The 16,067-nt window shown below is 40.9% G+C and overlaps 1 long non-coding RNA gene across 2 annotated transcripts; it reads left to right on the forward strand.

The window, feature by feature from the left end:
• The first annotated feature begins 9,238 nt into the window (after positions 1 to 9,238).
• Positions 9,239 to 14,000, forward strand: LOC141427416 (uncharacterized). Of its 2 annotated transcripts, none has more exons than XR_012451320.1 (3): positions 9,239 to 13,544; positions 13,617 to 13,769; positions 13,860 to 14,000. It is a non-coding gene; the product is annotated as an uncharacterized lncRNA (long non-coding RNA). The 2 variants fall into 2 exon arrangements; XR_012451321.1 differs by having other exon boundaries at positions 9,239 to 13,355; positions 13,444 to 13,544; positions 13,617 to 14,000.
• Positions 14,001 to 16,067: the final 2,067 nt, after the last annotated feature.

A 16,067-nucleotide genomic window follows, 5' to 3' on the forward strand; every position in this document is an offset into this window, starting at 1 on the left:
AAGATATCCACTTTAAATTTGAGTTGAAAGTTTACAGTCGAGCTCATAAACTTGTGAGCAAACATTTGATCAAAAATATCTGAACACGACTCTATTATTAACAGCGTAGAAGCGTGTTCAGATATTTTTGTTTAAATTTTTGCTCACAAGTTTATGAAGTCGACTGTACACCCGAATATACATATGTAGTTGGGTCATTAAATTTTTTCTTGTCACTCGTTGCTATAGTTACAGTCTCCTAAGTCACTCTTTAAACCGTAAGTTTATATCATTAAAATTTGCCAAACATGCATTTTTGTGGTAGTTTTAAGCCCCTTCTATAATTGGTCATCTGTTTAATAAGCATTTCAGTATAATGTGACACAACATTTATTTTATTAAACTGTACTACTTTTGTCCCCTCGCTGACGGGACGGAATAAAATAACAACAAGAAATAGTTGATCCACCCAGTTACATTGCAATTTGATAAAAACCTTGTAAAAATCGGCGAAATGTCACCTTGGCCGTCTAGCAATGCCTTACAATGCCTAGCAATCAAAAAACGCTGAAAAAAAAACACATTTCTTTTAACTTTATTTTATTTTTAGTATTTGTTGTTATAGCGGCCACAGTAATACATAGTCTGTAAAATTTTCTAGTGTCTAGCTATTACGGCTCAAAAAATAGCTCCCTGTGACAGACGGATGGACAGACAGACAGACAGCGGAGTTTCAGTAAAAGGGTCCCGTGGGCACCCTTTGGGTACGGAACCCTTAAAATGTACCTACAAACATAATATATTTTACGAGTATAATGTCCTATATAACATTCTGCTCCAGAAAAAAGTCAAAACAAAATTTTCTTTTGGCTCGCAAGGTACCATCAGCCAAATAAGTGGTATATACATTTTTGAACTAATTCCTATCAAATGGATATGTCGCTAAAGTCGAACTTTCAAAGTGCCCGACACGTCTATTGGTATTATGGCATGCAAACGATTATCAACTTTAGGGTGGTACACCTCATATTTGGCTGAAGGTATGTCAACTCTCGTCGTCCACTTATATACAGGTCCATGGTAATAAGCATTACTTTTCTAACAAGTTTCGGTACATATTACTCGCTATTTCTACGGTATACAAATGTATATTGCGTCTTTAGAATAAAGGCGATAGACGATATTATAAACAATAATTTACTTTCTCTTTCACTTGTCTCTTTCTAGAGCACGGTAGCAGAGTGCGACGTGGAACGCTACGCACTTGATTTACTTAGAAACCCGACAAGCGACGATCGTAATAATTTAAATTTATTACCAATCAATTAACTTTACTTATTGTCAAAACAAAACAAGGTTAAGTCGAGATACAGTTCAGTGAACGAACTTCAATGTAAACACGACAAACGACAGGTCGACATGAGTTAGCGTGGCGGTTGATTGATACGATTATTTAAGTGGGGAAAGTGGGGGAATTAGGGGCATAGTTCAATACTCGGTGGAAAAAGTTTAACTACCTGTTTTTTTAAACTGATTCATATTACTTTGTTTCTCCACTACACATCGTGCACTAACTACAGCTTCGTCTCACTAACACATATAGGTTAACATGCAAGACTCGTTGTCCTCCACTGCCACTTATAACAATGCATATGCCACACAGACTCAACTAGCACAAAATAATAACAATGCCACGAATGTGTGATCAGTGTTGGTAGCTTTGAAAATGAAGTATTTAGTAGTTTCAAAAGCGTCAGCATTTTAAATAGAACCCGTTCTGAACGCGACTAGTTCTAGATCTAGAAGTTGACTTGCTAATTAAGTACCTACCTAATTTTGTAATGGTTAGAAAATCTTTATTACCCTTCAGTTCTATGAAAAATTGTTATATAATGAACTAGCTCTTACTCGCGGCTTCGTACAAGTAAACCTCGGGAGTCGAATGAAAATTCCGGGATTTTATTAAATCCCCATTTGAATACTCTAAACTTACATGCATCGTGGTTTTAATTTACGGTGTATGAAGAACAACCATGCTAATTTTTGTCTCTCTATTTTTATTTTATCAGTTAAATAAGTTAAATGTCCCAATGGTTGACAATTTTAGACGCAAAATAACCTGTTGTGCTGTTTTTTTTTTAACTTTTTTTGGCGTCTGGAACATACACTTACATTTCATTGTTTTCGTTTTCAAGTCCGCATAAAAATCTTATATGTGTTATGTCGTGAGTCGTGTCTCATTTATGAATCATGTGCATTGTCGTGGAAGCATTTGCGGGTAAGTGCGTTTTCACCGTTGCCGATACAACGCGATCTAATTCGAAAGCGATACGCCTTTCACCTTCCGACCGTGCGTTATGCTCGCTAAGACTGTGTTCACTAGCCAGCGATTTTAAATTGATATCTTTGGAAGTTTGAGGGAAGCGATTTGGAAATCATGTTATTTGAAAGTGATAAGATATCTTCTCTAAGAATAATGTATCGTTTGTGCCCAAATAAACATTAAAACATGAAAACAATTATTCGCAGATGAATAAGGTAACGGCGCCTATTACCGTGGTACTTAAGGAAGTTTTCAAATGAGTCCCAAAAATTAAGAGTATCAAAGCTCCTTAACAAAAGAGTTTTTTTTTTTATTTAAGAGCGTTTATTGAACTTTCAGTGTCTTAACTTTTTGGGCTCGTTTTAGTTATTAGTATTTGATAAAATAATTATTGAAATCAAAATACCCAAATCTTCTATTACCGTGGTAATGGACAGGCTGTGATTCCATTACCGCGAATTGAGCTTCTATTACCGAGGGTATAAAAAAACGGCAATTTTCTACCATCGGTAAAAAGGAACGCGACACATGTTTTGGAACTTAATACCGAGGGATTAAAAAAAGGTAATGGCTTTGGTTCTGTATAATATATTGTACACCAAATATTTTTTGAGAAAAATTAAATAAAACACTAAAGTATGATTCGAATAGTGTATCCAGCCCATTGTATTTTATTATGCTTATGCCACCAGTTATAGTTTGATGTATGCATGCTGAGTAAAAGTCACAACTTTATCAAAAAAATCTGCACTTACGGTACTCTAAATGTGAATTATTTTAACAGAAAAATAAAATGTCACTCGGTAATAGGGACTGGTTTAAGAACCTATTACCGACCCAAAGACAATTGAATGGGTCGGTAATAGATGCTCAAACATTCTATTACCGAGGGTTATGCGATCATACCATCGTTAATTGGCTTAATTTGGAGTATTGTAAAATCTAATTCCGACCTATAAAAACTATGTAACACCCGAAATCTGGTATTACGGTTTTTGGATGCGTTCTTCAGGCAAATGGGTGATTGATACTGACCTGCCACATGAAGACGTGTCCCTGGCTCATGATTTGAGTACCTTTTTGATTCTATTTGTCTTCCAAAGGGCATGGTAAGCGGGATAAACATTGCAGTCACCGATACACTTCGTATATGTGATTTTTACACTGTAATTGACCGACTGCTGGCGGCTTATCATATCACGACGATCCCTTCTTTCTGTAGAACACTACGAAGTTCACATTTAGCTCGTAAAACAATACAAAACCTTTTATTTTCCATCGTAAACAACCTCATAGGATGATCTTTCGCCGGGAATGTCGAACTGCCAAACTGACAACTTCGCTGACGTTTGACAGGTCGATAAAGATGGTGCTACACGATATTGATTGCCGATTTTTGATCTTTAGTTTACAATTCTAGGTTTCCGGCTGCTGTTTAGTTGCTGATTCATTTTGTATTGACATCCTGCGATGCGCTGCCATTCTTTTGGGAGCAAATAAACACTTTTCTTTCTTCTTCTTTTTGTTACGACTCGATATTACGCGACCGAGTGAAATGTCTTTTTGAGGTTGGTAACACGGCGATGTCTTTTTGAGGCGGTCGGATTCTACCGGCCATTTTGGCAGGATGACCGGCAGATATTGCAACGGGAGCGGCGTCTACATGCTTTTGTGGTTCTAAAGTGGAATTCATGAGTGCTTTTCGACATCCACGTTATATTTGAGCCTAGTGGTAGCTCCATCCGCCGCCACCGTGCTGAATCGTGAGTACTAACAAGTGGATTCTCTAAACTTTGACCGTCGCGCTTGTCGATGAGACGCCAAGTTGATACGTAACTTATTTTGTTTCAGATTCCTCATGATGATTCCCTGACCCTCTTTTAAACTAATAAAACATAGCGGACCCATGTATAAAGGCCATCTATATTAAACACTACGTCGTAACGCAAATGGTAAGTCTTACATAGACGCGCTGTTGGGAGGGCGTCATATAGATGTTGTACTAAGAGATCGTACTTATTTCAGATCATCCAGCGCTCAACTTTAACTCAAACACAGCGGGCCCGTGTCTAAAGGTCGTCTATATTATATACTGCGTCGTAACGCAAATGGTAAGTGTTACATAAACGCGCTGTGAAGAGGGCGTCGTTTAACTGGTGTACTAAGACATGTACTTATTTCAGATCGTCCTGCGATCTACTCAAACACAGTGGACCCGTGTCTAAAGGCCGTCTATATTATATACTGCGTCGTAGCGAATATGATCGTTAGACGCACAACTCCAAACACCGCGGCCTGTGTCTAAAGTCTAACCTCTTCTAGTAACCTACCCTTATGGTGAGTGTCTTGAACATTTTAGCTTGACGCTTCGGGTTCAAATAGTGTTGTTAAACATTTGCACTAAAGTGAGTTTTTTCTTCATTTTAGGGTGTCAAGTACGGGGCAAGGAGTGTTGTGTGTCTCGTGGTCATCGTCTAGCGAGGGGCGAGCAAGCGGCCGTCGATCTCTGAGGACGGGCTGTGCACGTGATGTTACTCATTGCTTAAACTTTCTTTATTTAAATTCTTGTCTGGGGAACCGATCCTTACACCCTATAATTTAAAACCAAGCGCCTCTTTTGATGAAACCACGTAGATAGGAGTTTAACTTGCAACTGCAAGCGTGTCCTCATGTTACTACTCTAATTTTAAATAACTATTCTCGACCTGTAACCAGACCATTTAGGTCTTACATTGTTAATAAATGTGTATAACCTGATTGGGTATATTTGAGTATCCAAATATAGGTAATTAATTTACTACTCTAATTTTAAATAAGTGAAATAAGCTTTACTTAAGGCTATAATTTTTAAGGAAGGTGCATAACCCTATTGGTTATCTAGGGATGAGTATTTGACTTGCTACTCTATTTTTAAACCCCTGATTAGACCTCATTTAGGTCTTAAACTTGTTTTCAACGGATGAATACACGACCATGAGACGAGAATTCCTAGTTTAATTTAACCAGTCCTGTTTGTGGTGCGGCCAATCTTTCTACGGCGCCCAAGGTTATTTCGGCCGTACCCTCAAGCCAGCCGATCGCACGACCCTACTTCATGCCGCGCTAGCCGGAGCGGCCCTGGGTTTTGGGGTATCCTCGTGACGGACCCCAGGGTGAAATCACAAATTAAATAAGACCGAAATATTCTCCGTTACAGTGGCGTTCCCAACGTTGGGCTTGAAGGATTTATGGTTTCATTCTCGTTCTCATTAGTGTATATAGGAGGGTGTAAGGATCTGGTACATGCATTAGCTAATAATGTTTGTGTTTCATCTAAGTACATGCTTATGTACTCTAGTATGCTATTACTTGTACTTCTAAACTAATAAATAAAACTGTCTACTTTGCTGCTCTGATACTAAAATACTATTGTTCTAGTTTTAAACAAATACCAGTTATAGGCACTTCTGCCTTTACTTGTTTACTGCTATGGAGCTACTTTTGGTATTTGACTACTTTATAATAATTAAAGCTTGAGCTTTTAAAATATCATTCTGCTGACTTTACTGAGTACTTATCTGTGATCCTGCTCACTTTATTGAGCCCTGATTTAAGAACCTGCTCACTTCATTTAATGTTTATATGTGTGAACCTACTGGCCTTATTAAGTGCTTATATATATTTTTAAGAATCTGCTCACTTTAATGAGCGCATGCTTGTGTACCTGCTCGCGTTACTGAGCGCTTGCTTATAATCTTTTCCTTAAGATTATTTCACTATTAGCGCTTTGGCTATTAGCGATAATCATACTGTTTATTATTTATAAGTCACTATTATAAAAATGGATCTGTCTACTAAGGTAGAGTGGTTGACAAAAGAGGAGCTTGCGCACGAGTTAACTAAATTGCAAATACCTTTCGCGGAATCTGACAGTTGTGACACCTTGCGTAAATTGTTTAGGCAAACGCGTTCTCTCATTCGACGCGGTAGTCTCAAACTTAGCATCGGTACTCTTTCAGCGGACTCACCAAGTGAAATGCCTACATGCCGAGTTGCGATTCAGGGTCTACAAAAGGAAGTAGCTGAGGGAACGGCGTTGTCTGATGCCAGGAGGCAACGTCTAGTAGGTCGAGTCGAGTATTATCTCGGACGTTTACAGCAAATCACAGGTCAAGGTGACGCTGACGAGGTTCAAACTCTCAAAGGCGTTCTGGTCGAATGCTTGTCCACTCTTAACCCGGATGAAGACTCCTCAGACTCCGAAGTGGAGGTGTTTCGCTCACCAAGGAAAACGCGAACTGAGGCGGTGTGCCGAGCTGAGCCCCGTTATAACTTAGCCAGTTTAAATCTTAAATTTAAGGGTGACACATGCGTGCGCGCTTTCGTCACGCGCTTGGATGAACTGAGGCAGGCTAGGGAGATACCTGAGCGGATTATTTTTAATGGTTTTCCTGATGTTCTGGATGGACCGGCTCTGTTCTGGTACCGATCCAATAGGGACAACTTTACTTGCTATACAGATCTTTTAAAGGCTCTTAAAGCTGACTTTGACATACCGGATTTTGATTTTCGACTCCTGAGTGAAATCAGAGCTCGTACTCAAGCTAAACACGAATCAATCGTAGTGTACTTGTCCATTATGGGCGCACTGTTCTCTAGGTTAACGGTGCCGTTGGCAGAAGCTGAACGTCTTGACATCCTATTGCGTAATGTTAGGCCCGAGTACAGTAGGGAGCTAGCTTTAATTGACGTGACGTCTATTGAGATGCTGAAGTCTCTGTGCAAGCGTCTCGAGCTTGCAGGGTCGCGAGCAGGTAATTTCACCGAACCCTCTTCGTCAGGATACACGGTGGCTCCGGACGTGCAAGTGCAGTCACGCAACAATACTGCTTGTCGCAAACAGGCAGTTGGCTCTGTTGACAAGACGGAAGGGACTTATTGTTTCAGGTGTAAACAAGCTGGTCACAAAACTAATCGTTGCCAGCGCTCCCGTGAACTGGTGTGTTTCGGATGCGGTCATCCAGGTGTACGGACACCGGAGTGCCCGTGTTGTACGAAGGGTTCTACTTCAAAAAACTAGGTAAACAGGTCCCGCGTAAAACCTGCCTCGCGCGACCTCAAAAAACATGTTTCTTACCTTCTGCTGACGACTATCGTCCATACTTAGCTGTACGTGTTCTTAACGTTAACGTCTGCGGCCTTCTTGATTGCGGCGCGGCGTGCTCGATACTCGGTGCTAATGCACACACTAAATTCTTAAATTTAAACTTGGAAATGCTTCCATTCGACCGTCCGCGCGTCTTACGTGTCGCTGATGGTGTAGACTACATTTGCAAATTCTATATGAACTTACCTATACAATATAAGGAAGAGGTACAACTTGTACTATTTCACGTGCTACCGGAGATTAAGCTGCCCATACATTTCGGCATTAATTTCTGGAAGGCCTTTAACTTGGCCCCTGACGTGCTTGCCTGTCTTCCTGCAGACGTATCTTCTGTAGCCACTATTATTGGTAGTGTGGAGGAGGATGGCTTACGCAATTATGAGGAACTTACTCCTGAACAAAAACGGGCTCTTGACTCTATTAAAACTTTATTCGATAACATTAATACCGATAAGGTCGGCCTAGGTTGTACGCCATTAATACAACACGTTATTAATACGGGTGATGCTAAACCTATTAAGCAAAAATATTACAGACTTAGTCCGGAAAAACTTAAATACTTGGATGCCGAGTTAGACCGGATGTTAGAAAGTAAAGTGGTTGAACGTTCTTTTGGTGAATGGAACTCACCCCTTACTCTAGTTCCTAAGGCGAATGGGGAAGTGCGAATCTGCTTGGATAGCCGCCGACTTAACGCGGTGTCAAAAACTGACGCTTACCCCTTACCTTATATCAATTACATCATTGACAACCTGCGTGACGCGAAGTACCTTACCTCACTCGATCTGAGCGCGGCGTACCACCAGATTCCCCTTCACCCAGACTCGAAGGAAAAGACCGCTTTCACAGTGCCAGGCCGAGGCCTTTTTCACTACAATCGAATGTGCTTTGGCTTAGTGGGCGCGAGTGCCACGATGCAAAGATTGATGGACGGGTTGTTTGCTGCGGAATTCGACAATAAGGTCTTCGCTTACATTGACGATATAGTTATCTGCACTTCGACTTTCGAGGAACACCTGGATATCCTTCGACGGGTGTACATAAAACTAAAGGAGGCTAACTTGACGATCAACATGCAAAAATCTAAATTTTGTCGTAGCGAGCTTAAGTATTTGGGCTACATGGTGGACCGCTTCGGTTTACGTACTGATCCTTCCAAGGTTGAGGTCATCATGAACTTTCCTGTCCCTCGCGACGTCAAGGAGTTGAAGCGTTTTCTGGGAATGGCCGGTTGGTACCGCCGTTTCATTCACAATTTCTCACAAGTGGCTCGCCCTCTGACTCGGTTGACGAGCAAAAAGCTTAAATTTGAGTGGACGCCGGAGGCTAATGAGGCGTTTAACACTTTAAAGTCTGCATTGATCACAGCCCCTATTTTGAAGTGCCCGGACTTCAGTTCTCCTTTTTACATCCATACAGATGGTAGTTCTTTCGCCATTGGTGGCATGCTGGCCCAAAGAATAGATGGAGTGGATCATCCCGTTGCCTATTGCAGTCGTACTTTAAATGCGCAGGAGGTGAACTACACGGCCACCGAACGAGAGCTGTTGGCGGTCATCTACGCTTTGGAGCAATATAGGCCTTACGTCGAGGGTTCTAAATGCTATATTGTCACGGACCACGCATCTCTCAAGTGGTTCTACAAATTGAAGAACCCTACAGGTAGACTAAACAGGTGGGCCTGTCGTTTGAGCCAGTTTGACTTTGAAATTATTCATCGTAGAGGGAAGAACATGTAATTCCTGACACTTCTGATCTCTTTCTCGAATCAAGTGGACTCCATCTTTTGACCCTGTAACCGTCCAGGACCCCTGGTATACTAAACTGCTTAAAGGGTGCAGTGACAATCCTCGAATTTTTCCTAATTTTACGGTCACTGACGGTAAACTCTTTCGACTCTCTAAAAATAAATACAGTCTCACTTCTCGCTTTGAGTGGAAACTTGTCGTGCCTAGTGAACATCGGGAGGAGATCTTGCGGCAGTACCACGATGAACCGACTTCCGGTCATTTCGGGGTAGCTAAGACCCACAAACGGATTAGTGCCGACTACTTCTGGCCAAATCTTTACCACGACGTGGAGAAATATGTCGCTGCCTGCGAAATCTGCAAATGTTATAAATCTTCCAATACCGCTCGTGCTGGTCTCATGGGCAACCCTCGCATTGTCACCAAACCCTGGGAGGCCATCTCCTGCGACATCCTTGGACCTTTTCCTCCGTCTTATGCAAGGAACCAGTATCTTTTCGTCTGCGTGGATTATTTTAGTAAATTTTCACATATGTTTCCTTTGCGTAGCGTTACGGCCAAGGCTATTGTCAAGTGTTTGGAGAAGGGAGTGTTCTTACGCGATGGGGTCTGCAAATACATCTATGTCGATAACGGTCCCCAATTCGTTTCGCGGGATTTCAGAGATCTGATGAAGAAATATAATGTTCCTAATGTGTTTTACAACCCACGCTATCATCCGCAGACCAATCAGACCGAGCGCTTAAACCGCGATATTGTACGCGCCATTGCCTCGTACGTGCGTTCTGATCATCGTACATGGGATCAGAACATACCAGAGATACAATGTGCACTTAATACGGTGGTCCACGAAAGTACCAAGTTCACCCCTTTTTATCTGAACCATGGTAGGGAAATGGTGATAGACGGAGCTTTGCTCAATCTCGATGTTCCGGTCGACCCGGTGTCGGTGGTACTGGAGCGCGAGCCATTTTCAACTAACTTATCTAAGCTACGTGGCATTTACACTACGGTCCAAGGTCATCTTCGGAAAGCTTATGACCGAAACGTGAAGTATTACAACTTGCGGAAGCGCCCCATCCAATTTGAGGAGGGCCAGATCGTTTACAAGCGATGCTTTCCCTTGTCTAATGCCAATAAATATTTCAGCGCAAAACTCTCACCTAAATTTCAAAAGTGCGTGATTAGCGCGAAACACGGCCCTTTGGTTTATTCCTTAAAATCTTTAGAAGGAAAACCGTTGGGCAGATTCCATATCAAGGACTTACTCGAGCGAGGTGAAGATCGGCCGGATGCCGGTCCTCCCCAGTAGTTATTTGTTGTTAGGTAATAGTGTTATTGTTTGGTCTGCTATCTGTTCGGTTCCTGGCCAGTGTAAAGCTAAGCGAACGACAGAAGCCCCATGTATTTAGGTAATGAATGTTAAGTGTTACGCTAGTTCATCTGTTTCTACTCATAAGCGAATAGCAATAGATACCCGTTCGTAATTTAAGTATATATGACCGGACTTGTAGGAATTTATGGAAAGGAGAAGATTTGTCCTGTCGGTTGGCTAATTTCGGGAAAGAGAAACGATAAGAAAGACTAAGTATCTCAAAGAGATCACAATGACCGGACTTGTAGGAATTTATGGAAAGGAGAAGATTCGTCCTGTCGGTTGGCTAATTTAGGGAATGAGAAACGATAAGAAAGGCTAAAATATCTCAAAGAGATCACCCGGGAACTCTTTGAAGATTGTAAATACAATAGGTTAAAATAGTGATCACGCTAGGATAATTGTTTCGTACTGTGCCGTCAGAAGTTAATTTAAGAGTTCTGTAAATTAGGTATAGTATATGATACGGAAGGGACTCTCTGCTAACAGAGCAAGTCTCCGTTCCTCCAAGGAAACCGGTAGGGTACCGGTGTCTCCTTTTTTTTAAAATAAGGACGTCTGCAGAGAAGTAGACATCAACTTCCTCCTCAAAAGGGTCTCAGGCTGTGTGTCACGCCCCCTTCTCATAGGTTAACACTCATTGGCTGAGTGACTCTCCTAACCTATCTATTTTTAAGTTCTTTGACTTACTACTCTCTTGATGGCTGAGTGTCTCGCCTATATTCTAGTAATTTTGGGTTTACTTTCCAAAATGTTTTCCGTCTCGTAGGACGCGTATATCCTATCGAGGGTGGAACCTCATGTCTTTCTAAGGTTTTAGTTAAGCGTTATTTAGGTTCAACAACTGTGCTGTTATGATGCTTATATCAAATGTGCATGCTCTTTTAATAAGTTTTATTTCTAGGTTTTACGACGACAAGTCTGTCGACGGCGTTCCGTTGGATACCTCCCATCGAACGTGTGGACCTTGAGTCTTTGTTAGTTACAGTTGTAAGTCTGTAAAAAGTGTTTGAATAGGTTCTAACTATCAAACATGATTACTCTTAGTTTGTGGTTTTGCTGTTACAGATTCCTGGTGGCCGATTTGCTAGTAATGTTCTGATAGACCTTTTCTATCGAACCTGAACGCTCCCACTTTGGAAAATAGGTTCTTTAAATTTCAGGAATAAGACGTGGTGTCGGGTATTACCTTAAGATAAAAAACGTTCTCATGGTTGTTGTCCAGTCCAAAGGAACTCTTGCCAGCTCATTTGTAAGTTTCCAATTCTCATGAGCGTCAACCTGTTTGGTACGCTTCACCTCTAGTTTAAGATATGAGACAGTATGTATTTGTCTTTATTGGATGGTTTTCTTTTACTTTCTGTTCTCTACGGTGCCCTAGCCACCGCGTGGGAGTTAGTGTTAGTATAGTAGTAGATTAGGAGGCGACCAGTCACGTTTCACGCTAGTGGCCCGTCTCCTGTCTATGATTTAGTCGTCTTGCCCTATATGGCCGAGACGTAGGCTTACTTAGGAAGTCTTTTCCAATTATTTTCTTTTGTTGTTGATGTAGGCGGTATGAGGTAAGTTTAATTACCTTTCTAAGCAGACCAGGAGTAGGTTCTGTATTCTGTAGTAGGTTGGAGGTGGATAAGTCGCGTTTTCCGTTAGTGGCCCCTTCTCCAACCTATGATTTAAAGCGTCTACCCTTTTTAGGCATAGGCGATTAATACTTTGCGTGTTGACGTTCGCTGAGAGCGAAGTAGCTCATTTGTAAGTCCTGCTAGGACTATTCTCTAGTTTATAAGTTGTAGTAGGTCTGGGATGGACAAGTTACGTTCTCCGCTAGTAGCCCCATTCCGGGCCTATGATTTCATAATCTTTCCCAAATTGGCAAAGATTCCTCCAAAGTGACTTTAACCTTACACATTCTTATGTGTAAAATAATTTTATTTCAGAATTTCTTCAAATTCTGAAATAAAATTATTTCTCCCAACTGAAACCCTACTGTAACACCCGAAATCTGGTATTACGGTTTTTAGATGCGTTCTTCGGGCAAATGGGTGATTGTACTGACCTGCCACATGAAGACGTGTCCCTGGCTCATGATTTGAGTACCTTTTTGATTCTATTTGTCTTCCAAAAGGCATTGTAAGCTGGATAAACATTGCAGTCACTGATTCACTTCGTATATGCGATTTTTACACTGTAATTGTCCGACTGCTGGCGGCTTATCATATCACGACGATCCTTTCTTTTTGTAGAACACTACGAAGTTCACATTTATCTCGTAAAACAATACAAAACCTTTTATTTCCCATCGTAAACAATCTCATAGGATGATATTTCGCCGGGAATGTCGAACTGCCAAACTGACAGCTTCGCTGACGTTTGACAGGTCGATAAAGATGGTGCTACATGATATTGATTGCCGATTTTTGATCTTTAGTTTACAATTCTAGGTTTCCAGCTGCTGTTTATTTGCTGATTCATGTTGTATTGACATCCTGCGATGCGCTGCCATTCTTTTGGGAGCAAATAAACACTTTTCTTTCTTCTTCTTTTTGTTACGACTCGGTATTACGCGACCGAGTGAAATGTCTTTTTGAGGTTGGTAACACGGCGATGTCTTTTTGAGGCGGTCGGATTCTACCGGCCATTTTGGCAGGATGACCGGCAGATATTGCAACGGGAGCGGCGTCTACATGCTTTTGTGGTTCTAAAGTGGAATTCATGAGTGCTTTTCGACATCCACGTTATATTTGAGCCTAGTGGTAGCTCCATCCGCCGCCACCGTGCTGAATCGTGAGTACTAACAAGTGGATTCTCTAAACTTTGACCGGCGCGCTTGTCGATGAGACGCCAAGTTGATACGTAAATTATTTTGTTTCAGATTCCTCATGATGATTCCCTGACCCTCTTTTAAACTAATAAAACACAGCGGGCCCGTGTCTAAAGGTCGTCTATATTATATACTGCGTCGTAACGCAAATGGTAAGTGTTACATAAACGCGCTGTGAAGAGGGCGTCGTTTAACTGGTGTACTAAGACATGTACTTATTTCAGATCGTCCTGCGATCTACTCAAACACAGTGGACCCGTGTCTAAAGGCCGTCTATATTATATACTGCGTCGTAGCGAATATGATCGTTAGACGCACAACTCCAACACCGCGGCCTGTGTCTAAAGTCTAACCTCTTCTAGTAACCTACCCTTATGGTGAGTGTCTTGAACATTTTAGCTTGACGCTTCGGGTTCAAATAGTGTTGTTAAACATTTGCACTAAAGTGAGTTTTTTCTTCATTTTAGGGTGTCAAGTACGGGGCAAGGAGTGTTGTGTGTCTCGTGGTCATCGTCTAGCGAGGTGCGAGCAAGCGGCCGTCGATCTCTGAGGACGGGCTGTGCACGTGATGTTACTCATTGCTTAAACTTTCTTTATTTAAATTCTTGTCTGGGAACCGATCCTTACACCCTATAATTTAAAACCAAGCGCCTCTTTTGATGAAACCACGTAGATAGGAGTTTAACTTGCAACTGCAAGCGTGTCCTCATGTTACTACTATAATTTTAAATAACTACTCTCGACCTGAAACTAGACCATTTAGGTCTTACATTGTTAATAAATGTGTATAACCTGATTGGGTATTTTGAGTATCCAAATATAGGTAATTAATTTACTACTCTAATTTTAAATAAGTGAAATAAGCTTTACTTAAGGCTATAATTGTTAAGAAAGGTGCATAACCCTATTGGTTATCCAGGGATGAGTATTTGACTTGCTACTCTATTTTTAAACCCCTGATTAGACCTCATTTAGGTCTTAAACTTGTTTTCAACGGATGAATACACGACCATGAGACGAGAATTCCTAGTTTAATTTAACCAGTCCTGTTTGTGGTGCGGCCAATCTTTCTACGGCGCCCAAGGTTATTTCGGCCGTACCCTCAAGCCAGCCGATCGCACGACCCTACTTCATGCCGCGCTAGCCGGAGCGGCCCTGGGTTTTGGGGTATCCTCGTGACGGACCCCAGGGTGAAATCACAAATTAAATAAGACCGAAATATTCACCGTTACAACTATAGGATAGAGTTGTGTTTTGAATTACAAATCAAATATACTTATTACATCCTTGGCATATAACCAAAATTACATAACTGGTAAGTAAATATAAAATTTCATCGCAATATTTAAACAACTTGCAAAATAACGGTTTCTATAGAAACTACAAATTCAGTATTGAAGTTTTTGCTAAAAATTAAGAGTTTGTTAATACTTTTCGTACCACGGAAATAGTTTTTTAAAAGCGTGAATAGATCAAGATTGGAATAACTGTAACAAATTATATAAACGATAATTTATACCAAAAATAAAGCTGGAGAACCAAAACTACCACTTTAACTATAACCGTGATATACCACGGTATTACAATCAACAGTTAAAAATGGCGCCTATAGCCGCTGTATTTTATTTTCCATTTTAATCGTATTTCCGGACCAAAAAATATACAAAAAGTATTCAGAACTCGTACAAAAAACTATAAAAAGCCATTTAAAACCATAACATTAGTTCAATTGCCATAAATATTTTGTAAAACACTAAATAAGATTCGAGTCTGCTTGTATGTGGTGTCACGCGTTAGTATGGCAAATCCTCTTCCGTCGGTGCCATTTCGGAAAATCACGAATTGCGAGATCTTTGATTCATTCACATACACTAGCGCTAATAAATCCGTGAGTCGACTAAATAAGCTTTTATCTTGTAAAATATATTTTTTAAGAAATCTATCGGTTTGATTATAAAATGCGTATTTTAAATTGCCGCGCGGTGATGGCCGTCGATTTCGATACCCCGGTAATAGGCGCCGTTACCTTATATCTATGTATTGTAGGTTAGCTAGCCTTCGTTATTCTTTACGCCGAAACGTAGCAGCGAAAGCACAACCTACTGCTTGGTAGGAGAATTAGCGAGTACATTTCTACTACTCTTATATAGTATTTGTAAATTAACTTAAGCACAATTTGCACTAGTCCAGTGATTCCCAAAGTCCAGGTGGACCCCCAGGGGTCCACGGAGACTTGCTGGGGTCTACGTAGGCGTGAACAAAAAATGGGGTCCATAAGATGTTAATGGGATCCACGAAATTTATCTGCTTTTGATAGTAAAGAGCCAAAATGTAAGCATAGTTTTTATAAGGCCTACCTACATTGTTTTAAGTACCTAACTAAGCAGATAATATTTTAATAGGGCAAGCGACTGGACAGAACTCAGAAGCGACACAATTTTTTTTTTTTGGCGACTTTAAGAATGTGGTAGAAATGTAGCAGCAGGGGTCCACCGAAACCAGTAAAATTTTGAAAGTGGTCCACGAGATAAATAAGTTTGGGAACTACTGCACTAGTCTATGGTATTCTTGAGGTTTGTGATTTTAAGAATTGGCCCTGGAGTATGACAATAATAGCTGCGGTCTCATACTGATAAATCACTTTTAATAAAAAATATTGCCCCACGTTTTCATAT

The sequence above is a fragment of the Choristoneura fumiferana genome, chromosome 4 (genome assembly GCF_025370935.1).
Source record: "Choristoneura fumiferana chromosome 4, NRCan_CFum_1, whole genome shotgun sequence".
In the NCBI taxonomy this organism is placed as follows: Eukaryota; Metazoa; Arthropoda; class Insecta; order Lepidoptera; family Tortricidae; genus Choristoneura; species Choristoneura fumiferana.